General features: G+C 40.0%; 1 long non-coding RNA gene across 1 annotated transcript; it reads right to left on the bottom strand.

The window, feature by feature from the left end:
- Positions 1–2148: 2148 nt before the first annotated feature.
- On the bottom strand, positions 2149–24234 carry LOC138399954 (uncharacterized). Its single transcript, XR_011236201.1, has 4 exons — positions 24142–24234; positions 19571–19698; positions 7118–7288; positions 2149–2247 (listed from the first exon to the last, which is right to left on the bottom strand). It is a non-coding gene; the product is annotated as an uncharacterized lncRNA (long non-coding RNA).
- Between the last annotated feature and the right edge of the window lie 668 nt (positions 24235–24902).

Below are 24902 nucleotides of genomic sequence, written 5' to 3'. Positions count from 1 at the left end.
AGGCATGCGCCATGATCCCAGCTAATTTTTTTTTTTTAAAGAAACAGGGTCTTGCCGTTGTCCAGGCTGTTCTCAAACTCCTGGGCTCAAGCGATCTTCCCGCCTCCACCTCCCAAAGTGCTAAAATTACAGGTGTGAGCTACCATGTGTTGCCCCAAAAAGGCTTGTAGAAGTGACAGGCAGAGCTTTAGTGTACGAAAAGCACTCACCCTAACAATGGCCAGCTAATTAATTAAGGTCACCAACTCTATTTACATAAGCATATCCCCTTAGATGGCAATTATTTCCAGATACCTCTAAACTGGACCATCAACTAAAAAACTGGAAATTTAGTATCAGTTTCCATTCCCTAAACTAGTATCAGACTTTAAAATATTTTCTATCTATAGGCCAGACATAGTGGCTCATGCCTATAATCCCAGCACTTTGGGAAGCCAAGACAGGAAGACTGCTTTGAGACCAGCCTGGGCTAAATAGTGAGACCTCATGTCCACAAAAAAATTTAAAAATTAGTTGGGAATGGTGGTGCATGCCTGTAGTCCTAGCTACTTGGAAGGCTGAGGTTGGAGGATCGCTTGAACCCAGGAGTTCAAAGTTACAGTGCGTTATGATTGTACCACTATACTCCAGCCTGGATGACAGAGCAAGACCTTGTCTCTTAAAAATATACATATTTATATACATTTTTTTCTAGCTATAGATGAAGATTTTCACATTGGATCAAATTCCCAAAACTGAAGAGCTAATACCAATTATTCTATTCCCTGAAAGTTTCCCAAACTCCTTCTTTATAGATATTAACATTTAGAAAGGGAGAAACTCAGAGCCATTAAGGCTGATGTGTGAAAAAAATATCCCATTGTATTTCTGGGTTTCAAAAAATTTCAATTTCTACAATGTGTACATTCTCTGACATTTGGTGAACAGATTATTCCTTTTGTCTCTGTGGGGGGTGGGGGGCTCAATACCTAAATCCAACAGATTGCTTCTAGTAGACTGGTACGCATAGCAAGACGCTATGAAGTCAGAAGGGGAAATCAGGATCAGAAGTCAGCCATATGACCAAAAACCAGGAAACTAAAACTGTTAATACTGCATAAATATTTTCTGAGTTTTTTCCATCTCTAAAATTGCTATATTCTTTTCCTATCACCAGTGAAAAAATAAGCTATCAAGATAACTCACTCATCAGATAATTACAAAAATTAACTTATTCAACAAATATTCACTGAGCTCCTACATATTAGGACCACATAGATATTTTAATAAAACATATATAAATTAAATATAAGTTAACATATTATAAAACTATATTTTTAAAAGCACAAAAATAAGCACTATATTCTTGAAACTACCATAGAAGCAAAATATTTGTAGATGACCAGAGATTAACTACAGTGCAGTTTAACAAAAGTAACTTTATTTTTAGTTTGTAGCAACTGCAACACAGTGACAATTAAACACTTTTTAAGATCATTTTATACACACTTTAAAATCTGGCCTATACAGATGTCAAAATTGAATTGACAATATTCAACATATACTTCTGATTTTAAAAAGTCTTAACCAGCAAACCGATCTCTTTCACATTTATAAAGCACACTCAAAGGCAGACATAATGCTTAATCGTTCCTAGGACATAGGTACATCTTTTTTTTTTTTTTTTTTTGAGACAGAGTCTCACTCTGTTGCCCGGGCTAGAGTGAGTGTCGTGGCGTTAGCCTAGCTCACAGCAACCTCAAACTCCTGGGCTTAAGCGATCCTACTGCCTCAGCCTCCCGAGTAGCTGGGACTACAGGCATGCGCCACCATGCCCGGCTAATTTTTTGTATATATATATTTTAGTTGTCCATATAATGTCTTTCTATTTTTAGTAGAGACGGGGTCTCACTCTTGCTCAGGCTGGTCTCGAACTCCTGACCTTGAGCGATCCACCCGCCTCGGCCTCCCAGAGTGCTAGGATTACAGGCGTGAGCCACCGCGCCCGGCCAATAGATGCATCTTAAAAAAGAAAAAAATGCTCTATGTCAAAATATTATAAACATTCCAAAAATGTAAGCATTTAATGGAACATCAGAAGCATTAAGTATTGAACAAGACAAGATGCTCCTTATAATCACAATGTTCTAGAAGTTCTAGCCAATGCAATAAACAATCTGGCTCCAGAGTCCATTCCTTTTAATTTTCTACATCTCTCTTTCAAAAGAATAATAGATTTGTGAAGACCACTTAAAATCTTTTAAAATCCTGAAGGAAAAATGAAAACAGGTAAAAAAAAAATACATCAAAAATGTTAAATCTCAATACCAATTAAAGAAATAAAAATGAAGAAAATAACAAATATTTCCTGCTCAAATGGGCAGACTTAAAAAATATTATAATTCTAAAGATTTCATGAATTCAGTGAATAGTCCTAAGATTACAGACCAGAACTTCATAATTAAAGTTTAAAAGACTAACTAACGTGCCGTTATCCTTACCCCTAGAATCCCAATCCCAGGAATCAAGTTTCAGAAAATACTCACGGATGTGCCCACACTGAACCTGGGAGTGGACACTGGGCTGCAATTACCTTTCCCGTGTTTCTGACAGACAACATTGATAGAATTTTATTTTAGAAAATGTGGCATCAGAGATATGTTTCAATTTTTTTAGCCCATCATGTAGCTGTCATATGTGATGGGTTAAAAGTGCATTTTAAAATTTTTCTTTCTTTTTCCCTGTACAGTAAGATTTCAAGACAGTCCCTTCTTCCCCCTTCCCTTCCTCTCTCACCATGTACTCAAGAAAGTCCCTGCTGAAAAGAACAGTAACCCAGTGGGCAAGACATGACGCCTTCCGCACCGGCCCTGAGCGGCACAGCACGATCCACAGTCTGAACAGCGGTTAAGGGCACAGACCTCAGAGCCAAAAGCTCTAGGTTACAATCTCAATTCTCCTATCTCCTAGCTGAATGAACCTTGATAAAGTCACTTAACCTCTCTAAATTTTCTCAAGTATATAAATGAATACAGTTTATTAAACAGGTAAGTTAAGATAATACAGAAAAGTACTTTACACAGAGCCTGGCATTTATTTAGTAGTTCAACTAATGTTAAGATATTATTATCTGTATTATTAGGAAAGAAAAAAAAAGCCACCTGTCCATTCCTTAAAAAAAAGATTGTCTTACCTGTTCATGTTGATATAACAGAATACTTGAGGCTGGGGAATTTATAAATCAAGGAAGTTTATTTGGCCCACAATTCTCGTGGCTATAAAGACCAAAAGCATGGCACCAGCACCAGCTCGGCTGCCGGTAAAGGTCTCAGCTGCACTAGCACGTGGAGAAACGGAAAGGCAAGCAGGCATGTGTGAAGGGGGACCACACAGGAGAGGACCCTCACTTTACAGCACCCACTCTCGGGGAACTGATCCATTCCTTCCCACAAGGGAGAGAACATGCTCCCTGGGGAGGGCATTAGTCTCCTCAGGAGGGATCCACCTCCCCGACCAAACACCTGCCACCAGGCCCCACCTCCCAACACTGCCTCACTAACTTTTTTGGCAGGGAGGAATCACATCCAAACCACAGCAGAGAAGTCACATTAAATACACAGTATGTACAGTCCACCCTCAGGATCCATGGGTTCTGCATCCAGGGATTCAACCAAGCATGGATAGACAACATCTCAGGGGGAAAAAATTCCACAAAGTTCCAAAAAGGAAACCTTGAATTTGTCACATGAATAAAGTGATATACAGGCATCATAATGGGTATCAGAAGTAATGATTTAAAGTATATGGGAGGATGTGTGTAAGTTATATGTAATTACAATGCTATTTTATATAAGGAACTTGAGCACCTGTGGTCCTGGAACCAATTTCTCACAGATAATGAGGGATGTCTACCAAATTAAACTTTCTAAAATATAAAAAGTTCTGCAATTTAAAAACACATGTGGGCCCAAAGATTTTGAATAGGTGATTGTGGTCCTGCACCTTTATAAACTCTCCTTATGAAAAAATAATTAATACTGACTTATTGTATTTATTTTTTTAAGTCAGCCAGATTCCAAGTTGCCCATAATTGTTTATTTTATGGTTCTAGAGGTGCCAAGAGTTCAGCAGGAGTCCCTGCCAAAGGGCCAATCACTGTAGATGAACACATGCTCCTTTTTTCTAGAACCCTAACTTCCGTTAATAAGAATACATTCATAGTAAGACTGTTCACATAACGTCAGTCTCGTCGAGTTAACAACAAACTCCATTTGCAATGGCGTGGACTACATATTTGTTTACCACCTTAGTCCTTGTATTTGGAACTGAAAAAAAAAAATCAGTGCGTAGACTGCATTATCTGCTACCCGGCATAACTGTATTAGAGGCTTACTTGCCTAATTCACAATTCAAGATTTAGTGAGTTGGCTGGGCGTGGTGGCTCATGCCTGTAATCCCAGCACTCTGGGAGGCCGAGGTGGGTGAATCGCTGAAGGTCAGGAGTTCGAGACCAGCCTGAGCAAGAGCGAGACCCCATCTCTACTAAAAATAGAAAGAAATTATCTGGCCAACTAAAAATATATATAGAAAAAATTAGCCGGGCATGGTGGCACATGCCTGTAGTCCCAGCTACTAGGGAGGCTGAGGCAGGAGGATTGCTTAAGCCCAGGAGTTTGAGGTTGCTGTGAGCTGGGCTGACGCCACGGCACTCACTCTAGCCCGGACAACAAAGTGAGACTCTGTCTCAAAAAAAAAAAAAAAAAAAAAAATTTAGTGAGTTACTTGAGCTCTTATTATAAAGGTATGGAATGAGTGATGAGAAGGATGTATCAGGACATTTTCACATACATGTAAGAGAAAAATCCAAAGCAAATTGGATTAAACAAGGTGTTACTGACTCCTATAACTGAAAGTGTAAAGGCATAGCACCTTCAAGGAAGGCTTGAGCTAGCAGCTCAACTGAGGTGACCAGGGCATGGTTTTTCTCCACTCTGTTCCTTCAGTGTTGACTTCTTATTCAACTAACTTTCCTTTGATGGTCAGAAGATAACTGCCAGGAGTTCAGTGACTACGTTTTCAGGTTGAAATTCAGAAAAAAAGTGCCTTCATCCCAGCATTCCTAGCAAATGTCCTAAGATTCATTCTGACTGATCAGGCTTAAGTCACATGCCTGCCGTGATTGGTTTAGGTAAGACACATGATCCATTCCTACAAACCCATCAAAACTTATATGAAACAAAGCACATTAAAGTTGACCTTAGTGATTTAAATTTCTTATATTACTAAACAATGATATTACTGCATTTAAACTGATGGGTAAAGCACATCATGTAACTTTCCCTATCTTCTTAAAAATTACTCTCCCAGATTTTCATCACAACCTATCAAGAAAAAAAAAAATTAAAATTTTCCCTTAATGTAAATCACTTTTTGAAGGATTCAAAATGTACTACTAGATTACCTGGTAAAATCAAAACCACAAGTTCATGATTGTTCTTGTTAACATCACTGAAAGCAACATCATAGATTTTCAAGAAGAAAAAGAGGTCCTTACCCCATACTTTTTTGAGATTATAATAACAACTTAAAAGATAGAAGAGTACAGGAATATCTTGACTTTGGCAAAAAAGAAAGAAAGAAAGAAAGAAAAGAAGTGGTTTGCTTCATACAGCCTTAAAATATAAGCAACTAGATAATCCGTCCTATGGCTCAAGACCCCTCTTACCATACTCACCACCACACCTCTTCTCTTGCCCTGCCCAAAACACAGGTCCTAGGAACACAGTGGGGGATGTGCACTTTAGGGAATCTTACTGTGAATGTGCACTCCAAAGCCAAATACAAATCATTCCTGAACTATGTTTCCTAATGTTCACATCCCTCATTCTTACAATTAGCACAGAAAACACAAAGTTTATTCTCAGATTTTATAATGGAGGAGAAAGCAAAATTGCATTTATTAGACTAAAAGCCAATACTCAAACATGTACAAGTATTCTGGTTCTGATGGTAAAGTTGCACAAAAACAAAAGGCAAAATCCAAGCAATATGTTTTAGAGTAGAACAACCACCTGAACATATATTACACACTAGTCATCTTAAATAAAAAGTCAAACTTCACTAATAATCCTAGAGGGAAGTAGTGTGGTTAAAGAAAAGGACGTGAATTAGAAGAAAATCTCTATTCAATTCCGTGGACTGGTTTTTCAAATACTCCACCATTCAAATAATTCAGTTCAACAAATATGGACTTAGGAATTCACTAAGAAGAGCGCATTAATGTCACACACGATAGGAATATAAACATAGCCTTTGACTTTAAACATTCCTGAACAGCATAAAACATAATCAAGTAGAAATGCCTGAGACACTAAAAGATAGGGCTTTGGGTAATCAGAAAAGGAAGAAATCAAACGAACATGGATGATTTCTATAGCAAATAACAGAAAATCTCAAGGCAAAACGACTTGAACAATAAAGCAATTCAGGTAAGGTGGCTCTAGGCACAGTAAACGGGGCTCCAGTTCCACTTTTCTGCAATCCTGTTGGTGCTGCCCTCCGTCATGGAGGCATCACCTTCGAGCTACTAGAAAAACGGCTACAGCAGTCCCAGATGTCACATCCAGCTAAAACCAGCCCTGGACAGAAGAGGGACCATCTTTTTTCTTCCTTTTCTCAAATGCAAGAAAACCTTCCCCAGAAGCCTCTTGCAGAGTTCTCTTTTATCTCCCATCAGCCAGAACTGTCTCTCGTATCCATTACTAGAACAGTAACTTCCAGAGGGAATGAGATCCACTACAACTAAGATTACCATGGATACCGGTAACCATCATGACCATCACTTCAGTGTTGGCTGAGTATTTCAAGAATATTTCTGGCCTTGGAATGAAGAAATAAAAAAGAAAAATACAGAAGCAAAGGAAGAGATGTGCCTAACTGGAAGAAGAAAGCCAAATTCTGATATACATTAAATACACTGTTAGGGATAAAGAATTCTCTTAAACTGCACTGTTGTCTTTCCCAGTGATACAAAAATTAACTTACTGTTCATCAGTAAATGCTAAGAATGCAGAAGTCGTCCTATTTTTATGGAAAGGATTGAGGTTATTTAATTATCAATGGGGACAATCAGACTTACCACTCCTCATCAGTGGAGCCACCCATTCAGCTACATCTGGGCTTAGAACATTCCACATTATGCATCCAGATGACTCTGCAGACTCACTGTCAGTACTTCTTCCTTGAAGGTTTCTTCTCATCTGGGGAAGAGGTTTCACTCAAAAATCCACACACTCCAAACCGGCCCTATCTGCAAATGAAAGCATGCAATTAGGAGGCAAAAAGCTGCAGGGAGCAATTCCCCCTCCCCCATCTATAATTAACTGATCCTATGAAAACTGAACTCAAACATCAGACTAAGCACCATGTTTAAACTAAGCAACCTACACTTCAACACTTGTAATGAGCTTATTATATGTGGTTACCATCCTTTTCCCATCATGTAAATCTGTGGTTGCTTCCGCAGTATACCGGTACAAGCCTACCAAACATTGCCAGTAAGCAGAATTTAGCAGACAGATATTTTTGTTGGACCCACGCAAGGTTGGTCTCCACAGTGTGTTAAAGGATAGCTACCTACATTTATAAATCAGAAGACTTCACGTGAAAAATCAACACTTCTAGCTCTCTTGAAAAATCAGAAAATCTGGCAATACTGCACCCACGTTCCCACATGGTAATAATCTGCTGGAGCTGATTAACAGTGAACCCTCTAGGTGGGGCATGGACTTCGCTGTTCTCCAAAGACAACGCCACTCTTTCCTGTTACAACCTGGCTCACGGTTACCTGCCTGGACTCCACAGGCAGCTGAGCTTCCAAACTCTGCTACGTATTTCTAGTAGCTCCCAGGGAACATTTTATTATTGCCAAAGCCAGGCATGTTTTTCTGCCTTGAGGATATAATATAGCATAAGGGAATAACAACATGGGCTTAGTCAGAGCACCCAAGACCTCAGTTCTAATTCTGTAAATGACTAGCTATGGGATCTCAGGCCTGTTTTTAACCTAAAATATATTTCTTCATTTACAAGCACCCAAATAAACCTATAAGCATTTAACACAGTAGGCAAACAGGCCTAAAATCTAACCTGTCCAAGCTGAACTGATAATCTTAAATCCACTGCTTCCTCATTCTTCCTCGTCTCAATAAATCATACCATGATCCACACAGTTCTGCTCAAGCCATAAACATGAAAGTCCTTACTATATACTCTCCTTGTCCCCCAAAATCATCAGCAAGGCAATTGATTCACCCTCCAAAATACATAATTTGAACAGATGGCTAGAATTCCAGCCATGAAAACAAACAGCAATTCCTCCCTCAGAATCAAATACTTTGCTGAAATTGCCTATAAATTCAACTACTTAAATAACAGTAGCTTGAAATGTCAAGGTTCCATATTAGGAGGAATATTATATTTCATTAAAAGAAAAATGAAGACAAATATTGGGGATGCTGCACATCACTCCTTGCAAGGTATTGATATCACAATTCATAAGCTTATGCAATTCTTCAACTCTAAGCTGACAAGGAACTCAGAGGCTATGCTAAATCTTATAATGAAATTGGGAAAACCAAAAGACTACTGTTAGCAGAACTAAAGTGATTTTAGGAACATTGCAGGATACATGATCAATACTCAAAAACGAACTCTATTTCTATAAAACAATTGTTCAAAGAACAATCAGAAACTGACACTGTAAAAAAAAGTTCATTTATAATATGAAAAATATGAATTATTAATCAATTAGCAAATGATGTGCAAAGACAAATAGAGAGAGATACTATGTTCATAGATCAGTGCAGTCAATGGAGTTAACATATCAATTCTCCCCAATTTAAGCAATAGAGTCAGCGCAATTCTAGTTAAAATCCCAGCAGACTTTTTTGTAAAAATTGACACGTTGATTCTACAATCACATAGAAATGCAAAAAAGATAGAATAGTGAAAATAACTTTGAAAAAGAATACCATTAGAAACCTTATACTATGTGAATTCAAGGTTTATTATAAAGCTATAAAAAAAAAGTACTGATACATACAACATGGATAAACCTTGAACATAGTAAGTGAAAGAAGACAGTTACAAAAGGCCACATATTACCTACTCTGCTGACAGAAATGTAAAGTTGTACAGCTACTCTGGAAAGCAGTCTAGCAGCTCCTCAAAATGTTAAACGTAGAATTACCATATGGTCCAGCAATTCCACTCCTAGGTATATATCCAAGATAAATTAAAACATATCCACACAAAAAAACCTGTACATGAATTTTCATAGCAGTGTTGTTCATCACAGTTGTTTGGGTTCACTCACTCACTATCTATTCATTAGTGAATAGATAAGTCAAATGTTGTATATCCTACAATGGAATAATATTTAGCCATAAAGAGAATGATGTACTGACATACACTGTCCAGATCACACTTGAAACATTATACTAAATGAAAAAAAGCCAGTTGGCCACACAGCATATAATTCCATTTATACTACATGTCCAAAGAGGCAAATCTAGAAAGACAAAATATGTTAGTGGTTGCCAGGGGCTGAGGAGAGGGAAGAACAGAGAATGACTGCTAATTTCTTTTTTTCGGGGGAGGGGGGTGATGAAAATATTGTAAAATTAGATAGTGGCAAGGGCTGTATAACACTAACTTATGTACCTTAAAAAGGTGTTTATGTTATATGAATAATCTCAATAAGGCTGTTACAGTAAAAAAAAATAATTTCTCCCCTCACTCCCGCAAAACAGAAAAATGGGTTATTTCCTTAGAATGTACTCTCGGAAGTACTAAGTTCTGCTCTGTGACATGTGCCAAAGTGCTTCTGAAACAGGTTCCACAGATTTGTACTCCCTCCAGCACTGCATTTAGCACCTGTGTCACTGTGCGCATGTCTGAATCACCACCATCTCTTAAATCTGATAAAAAAAATTTTTATTATCGCTTGAACACTTTCCCCTCCTATTTTCATCATATATTTCTTTCCAAAGGGTCAGTTCTTAGCCTTTAAAATTTACCATCTTTATGCATACAGCACAAATGCTTCAATTTCTCAGGAAATGTAGAAATAGTTACTTTCTTGCCATTTTGGTCAGCAATAATTAACTCATCCCAATGGGTTCCATTTCAGCTTGTAACAATAAAACCTGCCTTGAAGTCAAATATTTTGAACAGTTATAAGAACCACTCTGCTTCTCAGACAGGGAAATTAAGAAGGTCACTACAATACGAGTCCACCTGGGTTACGTCTATTTCCAGCTTCCTGACTGCAATTCACTTTCAAGTGAAATGTCCAAGTGGCTCCCAAGATATTTTAAAACCATAAGGTGTAGCAGAAAGGAAATGAAACATTTATTAGCATCTTGTACAAGCCAAGTGCTTTACGTGTATTACTTCATTTAATCTTAATAAGCCTCACTTAAATAAAAAGGAAAATAAAAATCACCCAGGGTAAGAACTTGCCATGCAGCAAATATGTGCCAGAGTTAGGGATCAAACTGAGGTGTGTCTAACTCCAAAGTCCATATTCTTTCTGCCACTTTATGGCACTTCCCAAGCTACTGACTCTGAAAAATCAGAAAGGACTTCAAACGTGAGTTCTGCCACTTACTGTGTGACTAGTTTCTAAGCTTCTTTAGAACAGTTTACAAAAACAAAATAAATGTAAAAAGAGGACGCTAAAAACTCACTGGAATGAAACTTTTTAAAAAATAACATTTTTTTAAAACAGCAAAATGTATGGAATAATTCTAAACACTTTTCTCGAATTTATCTCAAGATTCACTTTGCCTTCCAACAAACAGAGACACCTGCATGTCCATTCACAAACATAGAATGTGGATGAAAAACATTTTTTAGTGACTACACTGCCAGTCTCTAAACAAGAAATACATCATTTCTCAGTAAAAAAGTCCACGTTGACTACACTGCTTTTTATTCTTCTTTACCCTGTGAGAAGTGCTTTCCGCAACACATGCACCGTTCAGGATGTGGCATTGCGGGGTAAGAGAAATGGCCACTGAACAGAAAAAGACTACAAGAGCTTGCGAGCAAGCAGTAATACAGCACAGAAAAGGGCATAGCTAAAAACAAGGCAAAACAGCAACAGCCTACTCTACCTAGGCAACAGATATCACTGTGGCAAAGGAAAAAACATTTAAATTATAAAACCCTTAAAGGATCTTTGATTGGCTTTAAAAATTGCTACTTTAAGGCCCAGCACAGTGGCTGGCGCCTGTAATCCTAGCACTCTGGGAGGCCGAAGGAGGAGGATCCCTTCAGCTCAGGAGTTCAAGACCAGCTTGAGCAAGAGTGAGACCCCATCTCTACCAAAAACAGAAAAAATTAGTCAGGCATGGCGGCGCATGCCTGTAGCCCCAGCTACTCGGGAGGCTGAGGCAGGAGGATCGCTTGAGCCGAGGAGTAGGAGGTTGCAGTGAGATATGACGACTCCACCGGCACTCTAGCCCCAGCAACTGAGTAAGACCTGTCTCAAAAAAAAAAAAACAAAACTGCTACCTTAAGGCCCAGACAATTACTTGACAAGATTGGGACTGGTAATTTCCAAGGATGCAATACACCAATACATCTCAGCAATTCCTCCACAAGAATTTTCACAGTCATAAAACAAAAGTCAAATCAAACATTAACATAAGAATTCTTACATGCTAAATTTTCTTTTTCTAAGAACTCTCTCACTCTGACACATAGAAAGGGTAGCAATATCTAATAAACTGCCATACTACACATAGAGGAAGGCTGTCAGAAAAACACATTTTTCTTCTAGAAGTATTTTAATATTAAGACATCAGTAACGACCTGGGGAACAGACACGCCTGGAGCTCTGACTTGGGGGGAAAGGCGGTACAGGAGCAACGTATGTAACCTGCAATTCTGTATTCCCCATAACAAGATGAAAAAAAAAAAAAAAAAAAAAGACATCAGTAGGACTTGGGCAGTCTAAAAAATATGAACGTATTTACAGGCCCATATTTCACCATAGGGCTATTTAAAATAATTCTACTTTACATAGATAGAGTCAGGAATGGTTTTTGTTAGCTAGTATAAAACAATCAGGCTATTGTACAATGGTGACAGAGCTCTTGAGAAAAAAATTACTGCTTAAGGAATTCTTGTCTCCAGTTGACTCTGCCACATTCTGCTCTCCATAAACACCATTTTTTTGTTGTTGTTGTTTTTTTGTTTTTTTGTTTTGAGACAGAGTCTCACTCTGTTGCCCAGGCTAGAGTGAGTGCCGTGGCGTCAGCCTAGCTCACAGCAACCTCAAACTCCTGAGCTCAAGGGATCCTCCTGTCTCAGCCTCCCGAGTAGCTGGGACTACAGGCATGCGCCACCATGCCCGGCTAATTTTTTCTATATATATTTTTAGCTGTCCATATAATTTCTTTCTATTTTTAGTAGAGGTGGGGTCTCGCTCTTGCTCAGGCTGGTCTCGAACTCCTGAGCTCAAAGGATCCGCCCACCTCGGCCTCCCAGAGTGCTAGGATTACAGGCGTGAGCCACCGCGCCCGGCCAACACCATTGTTTTTAATCACAACTTTGCTGACAGCTTTGCCCTTGTCAAACAAAATTTTCACTTTCCAATAAGACCCTTTCAAACTGAAGTAATAAAAAGCAATGCTTATAGGATCATAATATTTGCTAAGGTAAAATGTTATAGAATACTATGTATAATAAGATCTTACTTTTGTGAAAAAGCATATATTCACTGATTTATCTGGAAGGACATTCATCAGAATAATACCAGTGGTTGGTTATCTTGCGGTGGTAGGAGTAAAGGTTTCTTCTTTAGCTTACATGTACTTTCTGATGCTCTACATTAAACACTTTTTTTTTCACATGTACATAAGAAAGAGAACAATTTGAGTTAAAGGATAGGAAACGTAGGTGTCATATTTCATAATAATTCAATACCATCGGTTCAAATCCACTTATTCAGAATTAACATAAAGCAAATGTTGCTCAAGAAATACCAATAAATTCCCCTGAGTCAACAAAGTTCAATTTTTAAACGATAAACTTCCTCAAATAAGAAAATGATGCCTGTAATTTCATGTCTCTTTACTGGAGAGCTGGGGGGAGGGTTGGAAATGGGCTGGAATGTCCAGGTAACCATAGGAAAGATAATAGGAAAAAACTCGAGAAACAAGACAAAATCATTTCATTGATTTAGTGACATTTTATTTGTAGAAGAAATCATGGAGTAGCGGAAGTAAATGATCAGAAAATGTAAGCAAGCACTTCGAGACTAATAATGGGCAAAAGAAGAAAAAAGCCAGGAAAAAAAAAACAAAAAACAAAGAACTGAACTCAGACATATTTATGTAAATCATAGGGGGGAAAAAAGGGTAGATAATGCTATATCACTAACTGAATCAGATCTGCTTTCTGGATGAGAAAAGGAACACCTTTCAAAAGGCTTATTTACTGCTCAGTAGCGAAACCAAGAACACTCTCAGAGGAATCTGAAGATCTTTTGTGCCTGCGTTGGAATAAGCTAAACTATTAGATGTACAGTTAAATAATTAACCTGCAACCATATAAATAGCTAATTTTATGCATTAAATGAACCTCAAAGTAATCATCAGATGTGAAGGGAACATAATTTTGAAAAAGAAAGAAGGTAAAGTACTGAGGTAATTTCACTAACTCCTATGAAGAAATTATCTTTAAATCAAAACAGGTAACTCTACTAGGTTAAAACATAAGAAATTGCCAATATTCAAGCAAACACCAGCAATTTCACATGGGCCCACCCAGTGGTCTCCTGATAAATATTGAATCACAACCTCTTTTGAACAAAAGGGCCCTGATTAGTAGCTTTTGCCCATTCCCATGTTGGAACTGTCCCACCACGGCCAGTTTCAAGCTGCCAGACGATGGCACCGAGCGCGGAGTTGGAGCGAGAGGCGCAGGCACCTCACCAACTCCAGCACACCACTGGCTCCACGGAACACACTGAGGATCAGAGCAGGTCCCAAACTGTCTCATGTCTCACCCTGTTCTAAAACCAGGCTTTTGTCTGACTGATCCAGTTTCTGTGTTCCCTAGGTTAGAAGAAATGTGCTGTTGACAGTCTAAAATACTAGTACACTGAAATCATTCATAACAAAGAACAAATGAGACCGGTACCTGGTTTCATCCATTCAACACTTTACTGCACACCTGTTTGGTGCCAGGTAGCATTCTGGGCATTGTGGACAGCAGGGAACAAGACAAATGAGGTCCCTGCTCTCCTAAGAAATATATATAAAAATACATAATTTCAAGGACTGAGAAATGACCTGAAGAAATTAAAACAGTAATGGGGAAGCTATTTTAAACTGAGTGGTGAGTTAGGTGGTATTTAAGCTGAGACCTTAAAGTTAAGGGGCCAGGCTCAAGATCTGGGAAAGACCATTCAGACAAAGGAAACGACTAGCGTAAAAGTCCTAAGGCAAGACCAAGCATGGCATGTTTGAAAAAGTGAACAGACTAACTTGGATAGAGCCTAATGAGCAAAGGTGAGATTGTCTGAGAGGTCGTCAGAGGCAAGAAGATCTCCTGAGCCCAGGAATTCGAGACCAGCCTGGACAACACAGCAAGACCCCATCTCTAAAAAAAAAAAAATTCTGCTCAGCTGGGCATGGTGGTACATGGCTGTAGTCCCAGCTACTCAAGAAGCAATGGCAGGAGACTGCCAATGTAAAAACCTCCAATAGAAGTCTCATAGTTTTAGGGAGGGATTTTCAGTGTACAAGAATGTATTGGTATGCCTGTCCTCTTGGTACTGTGCCGCCTATTTAGTCCCCCCTTAAAAAAGGAGAGGAGTATAAGTACATTTATTATTTTGCACGGTAAACTAGCAGCTAGCTACAACAATCCCAAGAGTTATGATCACACCACTACACTCCAGCCTGGGCAACAGAGCAAAACCATGTCTCTTTAAAAAAAAGAAAAAACAGAAAACCGTGACTATAGCTGAAATAAACTTAGTGGTAGGACTACACACCAGCTCAGAAATAAGGATCTTATTAACCCAAGATGGTTACTTCATACGTGAAATGATAACATATGAATCCAAGTATGTCAATGTGAAATTTTAATGAAGATGACCTAATTAGTCTATAAAATAGATTCACTATGTTGTTCAGGCTAGGACCATTTCAAAACCATAGGCAAACACTTCTTGCGTGTCATCCAAAATCATTTTATTTGGTATGTAAATAGACTTTTTAAGAATTATAAAGGTCATGTTTATTTTAACATGAAAGAAGAATATAATACCAAATCTGATTTTTGTTCAAATTAGTGCTTAGGAGTTAAAGTAAAATATCAGCATATCAGTCTAAATTACATGTTCATGTTACAAAAACTGTAAAGAAATATACACACACATACACACCCACACTACCTATAGCCATGAAAACCAAGTCCACATTATGGCCACATAAAAGTCCCACAAGTCAAGAAAGACAAATTTTTGCATATTACACAAAAAAAGGAAACTGTGTAGACTGGTTTGAGGAGAATTTATACTTGCACATAAAATTATTTATTCATTCCGGAACTACTAAGCTACTCATTTCAACAATTTATCTAAAAGATTTTTCTTTTTAATCAACCAACAGGAAAGGAGACCTACAGCTCAGGGAAAAAATGTTAAAAGAAAAAAAATCTTGTCTCAGCAGAATGAAATACTAAAAATCTGCATATCATTAATTCCCCTTGCACTCTCATTTCCCAACTAAATATCAGTTAAACTCCATTTTTAGACTATGCATTGAAGTCTGTACAAGCATTTTTCTTTTTCTTTTTTTCATTTAAGAGCACAAATAAGCATATGCATTTAATACTACTCAATAAACTTGTGATTATTGTAGCTAGCTGCTAGTTTACCGTGCAAAACAATAAATGTACCTATATTCCTATCCTTTTTTAAGGGGGGACTAAATAGGCGGCACAGTACCAAGAGGACAGGCATTCCAATACATTTTTGTACACTGAAAATCCCTCCCTAAAACTATGAGACTTCTATTGGAGGTTTCTACAAAAAAAAAATAAAAACTGCTAAGAATACCATTAGGCTTTCTCAGTAATTTCTCCTTTTCTTTAACAAAAACAGTTGAGCAAAACACAGAACAATGAAGTTTTGGCTCCTGATCTCACCTGAGCCTACATCCCTGATAAAAAGAAGGGTATAATATAGTCCAACTTGAAGTGTCTAGTCCATGAAAATCACCAACACTCAGAACTCGAGAAATGTAACTGAAAAGAAATATGGAGCAAGCCCAAAATAAATTTTTTACATGTTGTCACCCTATTTCCAAACCAGGTTTTCCTCTTCTTTATTTCATTTGCCTTAGCTCTCTTCATTCCTTTCCTATTTCCTCTGTCCCTTACCATTTCATTGTGTATTTTCACTTCCCATACCCAAAAATTGACTTGAAACTTACTTTATATTCTTGCATCTAAATTTGTTTCTACTTAATTCTTACAGGACTATACGGTTTTAGGTGAAGTTCAAATACTTTTGTTATAGAAACATGCATATAGGCTTAACCAGCATCAGGAGTAACAAGACAAGCAGCCATTCATTCAGGAACTGTGAGTGCCCATCAGGAACCAGCCTCGGTCCTGGGGACTCTGCAGTGAATAAAACAATACTCTATCCCTGAGGGCACGAAAGCAAGACCGGGCCTGGAGGATGCCTGGGGGCCAGAGTAGAGGAAGCCAAGGAGAAACCTGATTGTGTAGGACACAAAACCAGAGAGGCAGGAGGTACAGATCAATTGAGGCTCTTATAGGCACAGTAAATATTCTGGCTTTTACTCTCAAGGATATAGAAAGCCACCGAACGGTTTGAACACTGGAGTGAAATAACCAGACTTTCATGTTAAAAGGATCACCCTGGTTGCTGCGTTGAGAACAGAAAAGTGCAGAAGCAGCGAGGAGACTAGTGACTATGAAAATAACACAAGCAAGAGATTATGGTTGCTTACAGGGGTGGCAGCAAATTGTGGTTCCATTTATAGTTAAGGCAGCATTTAAAGTATATAAAGAATGTACTTTCGTGATAATTATTTGAATTAGATATGGGAGTATCAGAAGGGAGTATCAAGATGTCTATGAGGTTTGGGGCCAGAGAAACTGAAAGAGGGAGTGGACATTTAAAAGATGAGGAAGAATGGAATGGAAACAATTATTGGAGGGGGTGGGAGAGAAGAAGGAGGCGACGAGTTTTCAGTTGTGACATGTTAAATTTGGGATCTAGATGTCTAGTTAAATTAGACATCTAGCTGAAAATGTTGAGTATGCAGATGAACATATAAGTCTGGACATTAGGAAAGAAATTCAGACTAAAGACAAAATTTTTAGTTAGAAATATATAATTCTAGCTAAATGAGATGAGATCATAAGGGACTAAATATAAATACAGAAGAGGTCTAAACATATATCCCTGGAACACTGCCTCATTTTTTATAAGTTGGAGTGATGAAAAGGAACCAGCAAAAGAAACTGAAAATAAGCAGTAATATCCCAGAAGCAAAGGGAAGAAGGTTTCAAAGAAGAGAACATTATCAACCACATCAAATGCTGTGATTGCTGCTATATTCACTGACATTAGAATTCACCAAAGAGGTCGCTAGTAACATCAAAAAAGAGCTGCTATGGTAGAATGGAAGAGAAAAAAAAACCTCACTGTAGTGGATCCAAGAGAGGGAGGGAGTACTGAAGACCACAAATATCAACTTTTCTGGAGAGTAGTAACTAAAGAAAGATGTGGTGTGGAACAAGGTTTTTTAAACATGGGAGATATCAGTATCTATATGCTGCATATATATCTATATGCTGACAGGAATGATCCAGTAAAAATAGGACACTGACACATCTCGTTGGCACGCATGAGGGGATGGACATGGAAGCAACGCAATGTCCTTGACAGGAGGAAGGGAGAGAACCCAGGGCAGCCACGGAGACCTGGGTGAAGAACAGCAGGAAATGCAAAGAGCATGGGCAGAGGCCTGAGGGACATGGAAACGCTTTCTGATCGCTTTCATTTTTCACACACAGGAAACACGTTATCAGATGAAAATGGAGAAAAGCTTAGAGGTTTGAGGAGAGAGGTGTAAAATAGTCACTTATGGGCCGGGCGCGGTGGCTCACGCCTGTAATCCTAGCACTCTGGGAGGCCGAGGCGGGTGGATCGCTCAAGGTCAGGAGTTGGAGACCAGCCTGAGCAAGAGCGAGACCCCGTCTCTACTAAAAAAATAGAAAGAAATTATCTGGCCAACTAAAATATATATAGAAAAAATTAGCCGGGCACGGTGGCACATGCCTGTAGTCCCAGCTACTCGGGAGGCTGAGGCGGTAGGATCGCTTAAGCCCAGGAGTTTGAGGTTGCTGTGAGCTAGGCTGACGCCATGGCACTCACTCTAGCCTGGGCAACAAAGCGAGACTCTGCCTCAAAAAAAAAAAAAAAAAAAATAGTCACTTATGGGAATGCTAAAGTGATTCAACCAGGGCAATGTACTAGGATTACACCACTCTCACCAACACAAAGGGCCTTCCTGAGGTCAGCGGTCAGGCACTGAACTGGAGACCCGGGTCAGCATGGCTGTGTTTTCCTAGAGCACGGTCTACTGCCCAGGTGCAGGCTGAACCGGATGGAGAACTGCATGTAAACGGTGTGGGGTGGAGGGCTGGCCAGCGGAGTGCAATGGAGGAGCGCCCTACATGGAACTGAGGGTGTATGAAAGGGAGAGATTATAATAGTGGACCATGGATTCAAGGCAGGGAAAATATTCAAGTAAGGATGTGCAGGAAGGGGGACAGTACAGAGGTGGCAGAAGCAATGGACTGCAGGTCCCAAACAGACAGAAGTACTGTCAAGGGGGGGGGTTACAGTTGTCCCACGGGGGTTTGGTTCATGGAACCCCACCATACCAAAATCCACAGATGCTCAAGTACCAGATATAAAATGGGCAGGTATTTGCATATAACCTATACATATCCATAGACTTTAAAGCATCTCTAGATTACTTATATGTAAATGCCATGTAAGTAGCTGTTATCCTGTAGTTTTTAAATTTGTATTTTGTTTTAGAGACAGGGTTTAGTATTTTTGATCCACAGTTGGTTGAATCCTCACATGTGGAACCCACAGACACAGAGGGTCTACTGTATCTGACAGAAGTTGGAAATAGAGGATGCGGAGGCCCCAGTGGAATTATGCCAAATGAAATATCCTTAGTAAAGTATGGGCAGTTCTGGTTAAAATGTTATAGAACCACCTTAAACACTAAAGCAAAACGTCACCCTGGGCAAAGTGGGCCCGCAGATGAGGAAAGCTGGGAAGCGAAATTAAAGATAGAGAATTATACCACAGGAATTGTAGCTGGGGGTCCCAGACATAGAATTCTCAAGAAAACTATTTCCAGCAGTCCTAGGGCATCAGCTTTGAACAACCTGTCCAACTCAGAAGACAAAAATGCCAGATCACAATCAGATGAGCTAAAATAAACCATACCTTTCCCCTCGATCCCTTTTCTGCACGGAGCTGGACCCTGAGCAGGTGAGGATGTCATACTGAAGAGAATCTGGCAAAGTAACAAGAGAAATCCAGTAGGAATCTTCCTCCAAAGCAGGCTTCTAGGTCTGAAACAGTGGGAACCAAAGAAGAGTTCAGAATTGTGTGAGAGGCTCAACACTGATTATACTGAACTGCACCTTCTAATGACTAAAATAAGATTATGAATGACAAATGACCACAAGAGTTATTACCTGAAAGTTACTGGAAAAGCTATCTGATCTTACTAAGAGCTCATCCAGAGGTAGAGACTGAATCTATGGAGGGTCTGAAGGCACAGTGAAAACTGTTTTCTGCTTAACCTTACCAAGTCCCATCCACTGAACATACTAGTTCCACAGATACCCATAAATTCCCGCTACATGTAAGGCATAAAATATACCCAATGCTAGATGTAGTAAAAATTCATTTTTGCTTTACTAAGCAAAAAGTGAAAGCAAATTATTAAGTCAAATAAAACAAAAGTCGTTTTAGGTTTGAGTACAAAATTTGATCACGGAAGATGTCATAAGAAATCTTAGCATGAGTTTCTAAGCGGGCAAGCAACAAAATAGAAATATCAGGGCTCACCATTTAGTCATTTTCAAAGTCACCTCTATTTAATGCGGACTTATCTAATGCATTCTAGGAAAAGGAGTGAGTATGTGTTACCATGATTTTGACTAAAATACATTTACAGGTATTTTATAGTGTCAAGATAAAGACAATTTATGACCAAGTCTTTTTGGCATTTCAATTCAGAAACCCCATTTGGATGCAGTCACAGAGCAGTCTCAACTAAATTCTAGTCCATTCATAATTTGGTAGTATTACAGCAAGAGTCAAGCATACTTAAGCTTTGGACTGAGGCAGCAAGTCAATATTTAATATGCTAAATTCCAAGTTTTTCCAGGAAGTATGAAAAAAAATCAGAAAAAATGCTATCACCTAACTAGCAAGCAAGCATTAAGGATAAGCACATGCTTTACTCAGTTCCTCTCAAGAATACACAGGGAACCTACAATGCCCCATTCTGACACATTACTAACATTTAACATTCAATAAAATGTTAAAATATTTGTTTCATAAAAACTGAGATAAGAAAACACTAAAAGAGGTCAGGTGGGGGGCTAGTACCTGTAATCCCAGCAGTTTGGGATGCAGAGGCTAGGAGTTCCAGACCAGCCTCGGCAACATAGCAACACCTTGTGTCTACAAAAAATTTAAAAATTAGCCGGGCATGGCAGTGCAAGTTTATTATCCCAGCTACTCGGGAGGCTGAGGTAGGAGCATTGCTTGAGCCCAGGTGTCTGAGGTTGCAATGAGTGACAGTCATGCCACTGCACTCCAGCATGGGTGACAGAGTGAGACCTTGTCTCTGAAATAAAAAAAAAACAAACTAACAAAAAAAAGAAACACTACAATAAATCAAAACCAATAAGCATGTTTCATTGTGAGTGAAAAATCTTATAAAACCTTAAAAAAATCCCAGATTCATCCTAAAACAGATGAGAAACCTAAACATTTTCATGTTTTTTTAAAAAGACAACTGGGAATTAAAAACATAATAGCAACCTATACTAGACAATAAACGTGAGAAATCTGTTATATAGCATTTAAATAAAAATTTTAAAATTCAAAAGTGTTTTCTACAAATGCTAATTGACAAACTCTCACAATCTACACAGGCAAACATGGGCACAGCTGCAAATGCCTTGTTAGCATCATTCTTCATCACTTGATTAATTACATCTGAGAGAAAAGAAATTCCTTCTAGATCACTCTGAAGGACCTTACAAAAAAATGAACCACCCTCCCCAGCAGACACATCTACCTCGATGAAGAAAACACCAACATTTCAAATATTCCAACAATTACAAAATAGGATAATCCTGGAATTTACTCAGCCTCAAAACATTATGAACTACTCCAACACAGGAATAATACTTTAAAAACATTTACAGGGTTTTCTAAAGTACAAAAAATATTCATTATGAATCCTGATTTCTTGGAAAAAATTATTTTAACATGTCTCCATGCTGTTGATTGTCAAGAATTCTGATGACGTGCTTATCCAAAAAGAATGCCAGGCACTTTTTATTTAACATATCACAGCCTGCTTACATTGTTCTTTATCACCACTATTAGATTTCTTGTCAACACCAGACTGATAGTGGTAAATTGTCAAGAAATACACATTTCTTCCTCCAAGAAATACACGTTTAAAGAAAAACTATCACAACTCTCTACCACTAAAATTTGAGGAATTCCTTCCCTTATTATTCCTAGGAACAACAATCATAAAAAGCTAATAGCCAGTAAGTCTAAAATCTAAAACTTCTATTTGAATGTATACATTATTTTCAACAATGTATAAACTATTATAAGCATTGACAAGTCAAAAGGGTTGTCACCACCAAAATTCAAAAGCTAACTGCAAAAAAATTAGTAATCTACATTATTTTGTAAAGATCAAGATTGGCTTTGGAGTACATTAACTCCGACTTCTGAAGAGGCCAAATATTGTTTTTAAACATATGTAAATAAGATAAAAATAGGCAATGCAACCTTAGAATAAATGCAATACTAAAAATTTCATCTTCTTTTTAATAAGCACTTTTATCAGTTGTAAAACTACGGTAAAGTCCATATATGGAACCACAAATTATTACTAACAAACCTTCCAATTGCAGCACTATCAAGCTAATACTATATTTGTTTGTAAATAGTAAAGAAAAGGACAAAATAAATTCCTGAAATGGTGCTTTACTTAAAAACGTTTCTTATGGAAAAGGAATCCAATGTTTATCATCAGTGATTTTTAAAAATAGAAAATATTGCTCTTGCAAAGATTATTTACAGAACACAGAACCAGAAGTCCATGACCTTTCAATAAATACACTGTACTAAAATCTTCTTGTAAGAGAGAGATAATAAAAACACCAGTTTGTTAAATCTCTTCCTCCCTTCTTTTTAAAATGTAGATAGATTTTACTAAACTGACAATATGAAAGTGTAACCCAATAATCTTAGCCCTCTTAAGTTGCTTATTAACTTTTAAATAGACTGTTATGAATTTACAGTTCCTGCAGTTCACCTCCCACCTTTCCCAACATAAAGCAGGCACAAGGGGTTTAAGACAGTCTCCACTTGCAACATCGATTGTAAGAAAGAACTTTATGCTCGTTTTAAAAAAGGATTATTGTGAGTTTTGTTCGGCCCCAGAAACACCACTCAACACAGATCTCAGCACATGATAGATGTTTAATGAATATCTGTTGAGTAAATGGTAATGTTTAATTGTATTAGTGCAACATTAGTTTTTTTTCCTCCTTCAATTTACAGTTCTCCCTTTTTGGAAAAGACACTCAAGACCATAGCAGTCCCTCAAAAACACATAAACAACTTTATTCACAATGAAAAATAAAGCTGGGTCTCAAAATACAATCCCAGCGCCTCTTTACGTTCTCCATTATTTTTAAAGAAAATGAGAAATAAAGCCTGATTTTAAGAAATAGATAATGTATACCAACTTTCCTCAAAATAAAAAATTCACATTTCAAACTTATTTTCGATGTTAGTAGTACTGAGAGTAACAACTGATGGTTCCAAAGTATGCATATATTGGGTAAAAATCAAAAACAAGCATATAAACAAAACTACATGTTTTTTGCCAACGTTTTTCCCTTAATCTTAGTCAAAAGGGTATGTGCCTAAATTTTACTAGATGTGAGACCAGCTTTGTCTGATGTTTCCAGATTCATTCAACAAATATTTTAATGAGCATCTACTGTATTCCAAGCCCTTTAACGTCTGCGTTTGCAAACTGCACACCACCACCGAATTCCTCTACGAAGCCTTATCATTTAAAAGAATTGCAAAGTAATAAGGAATCTCAACACTGTTTCTTGCACACATTAAGCCAGTGGATTGGGCGCTTTTTCAGCCGTTAAAGCGGCATCAGCGAGCCGCTACCGACCACACTCGGGACCAAAATCCCAACCAGGATCCACAGCCGGTGAAACCACCTGTGAGAGTCGCCCGCGCTCCTCCTCCGAGGAGGCGGCCGGGACTTCCGCTCCGAGCCCAGCGAGACGCGCCGGCCGCCTCGGGCGACAGTCGGGGCTCCGGAGCCGGGTCCCCGCCCCGCCAACCCTCACCTGGAGACCACGGGCTGTCCCCGCCCGCCCCTCGCGCCACCCTCGCGACCTCCAGACCCTCCAAGTGGGGGCAGGGGTCTGCGTTTCCGCTTTACCGCGGCGGGCGGTCGGCGCCTCAGTCGCCCACCTGCCTGAATTCCGAGCTGAGCTCGGGTCCCTTCCTCAGAGAGAAGGGACAAACCCAAAGGGCGGGTCCTCGGGGAAGGGACCTTGCCCGAACCTGGAAACGGAGCCGCTGGCTCGGCCCGCGGCCCGCAGCCCTCAGCGCGTGGCGGCGCTCACCGCGGAGTCCTCAGGGACCGGGGTTCGGGGCTTCAGGCCGCCGCCCAAGGGCCCGAGAGGGCGAGGCGCAGGGGCCGGCGCTGCACTCACCGTCGCCTGTGTCTCGGCCGCCCGCTCCCGCAGCGCCGCTCTCTGGACGGCTCTGCAGCTCCTGCCGCCCCGAAGCCCGCAGCTGCGCTCCCGGTGCGCTCGCCGCTTCCCGGCTGCCTCCGCCCCGCCCTGACTCGTGCGCAGGCGCAGCCAGAGGCGTCGCGCGCTCCGAGAGCGGCGGGGGGCGGGGCTTCATCGCGCAACCGCCGAGGCCGCCACGCTGGCCCCGCCCCTGGGCCCGCCCCGGCCAGGCCCCGCCCCCGGGCCCGCCTCGGGATGGGCGGGCGGCGCCACCCCCACCTTGGAGCCGCGCAGGTTGGGCGGCTGCTGCTGTGGGGAACCGACCGCCCACAGCAGGGGGTGGAGCCTGCGCGGGAAACCGCGCTCGGAAGATGGCGACCGAGCCTGGGCGGGAGCGCGCGGGAGCCTCTTCCCAGCCCGGCCCGCAGGCGGCTGCGGCTCGCGCCCGCCCGGCCGCGGAGGGGCGGCGTCTGCGCGCGGTGTGGGCCGCGGCCGCGCCCTGAGGAGGAAGCGGGGTGCCGAGCTGGCGGGGGACGAGGTGTCTGTGGGTCGCAGTTGAGACCTCGAGGTCCTGAAACCCTCGGACCATTGTTTTTTTCAATGTAACAGTCAGAATCGTTTTGTCATTCACTGGCTTCAGGCCCGGCACTTCCAGCTGACATTTGCAATGCGAAAACTGTTCGTGCCCCAGACCTCTGTGACTCCTCCAGCTGGATAGCATACATCCCAGAAGTCGGGAC

This window comes from Eulemur rufifrons, chromosome 19, assembly GCF_041146395.1.
Source record: "Eulemur rufifrons isolate Redbay chromosome 19, OSU_ERuf_1, whole genome shotgun sequence".
Taxonomy (NCBI): domain Eukaryota; kingdom Metazoa; phylum Chordata; class Mammalia; order Primates; family Lemuridae; genus Eulemur; species Eulemur rufifrons.
The sequence above is the reverse complement of the archived record's forward strand: the minus strand, read 5'-3'. Positions and strand labels throughout refer to the sequence as shown.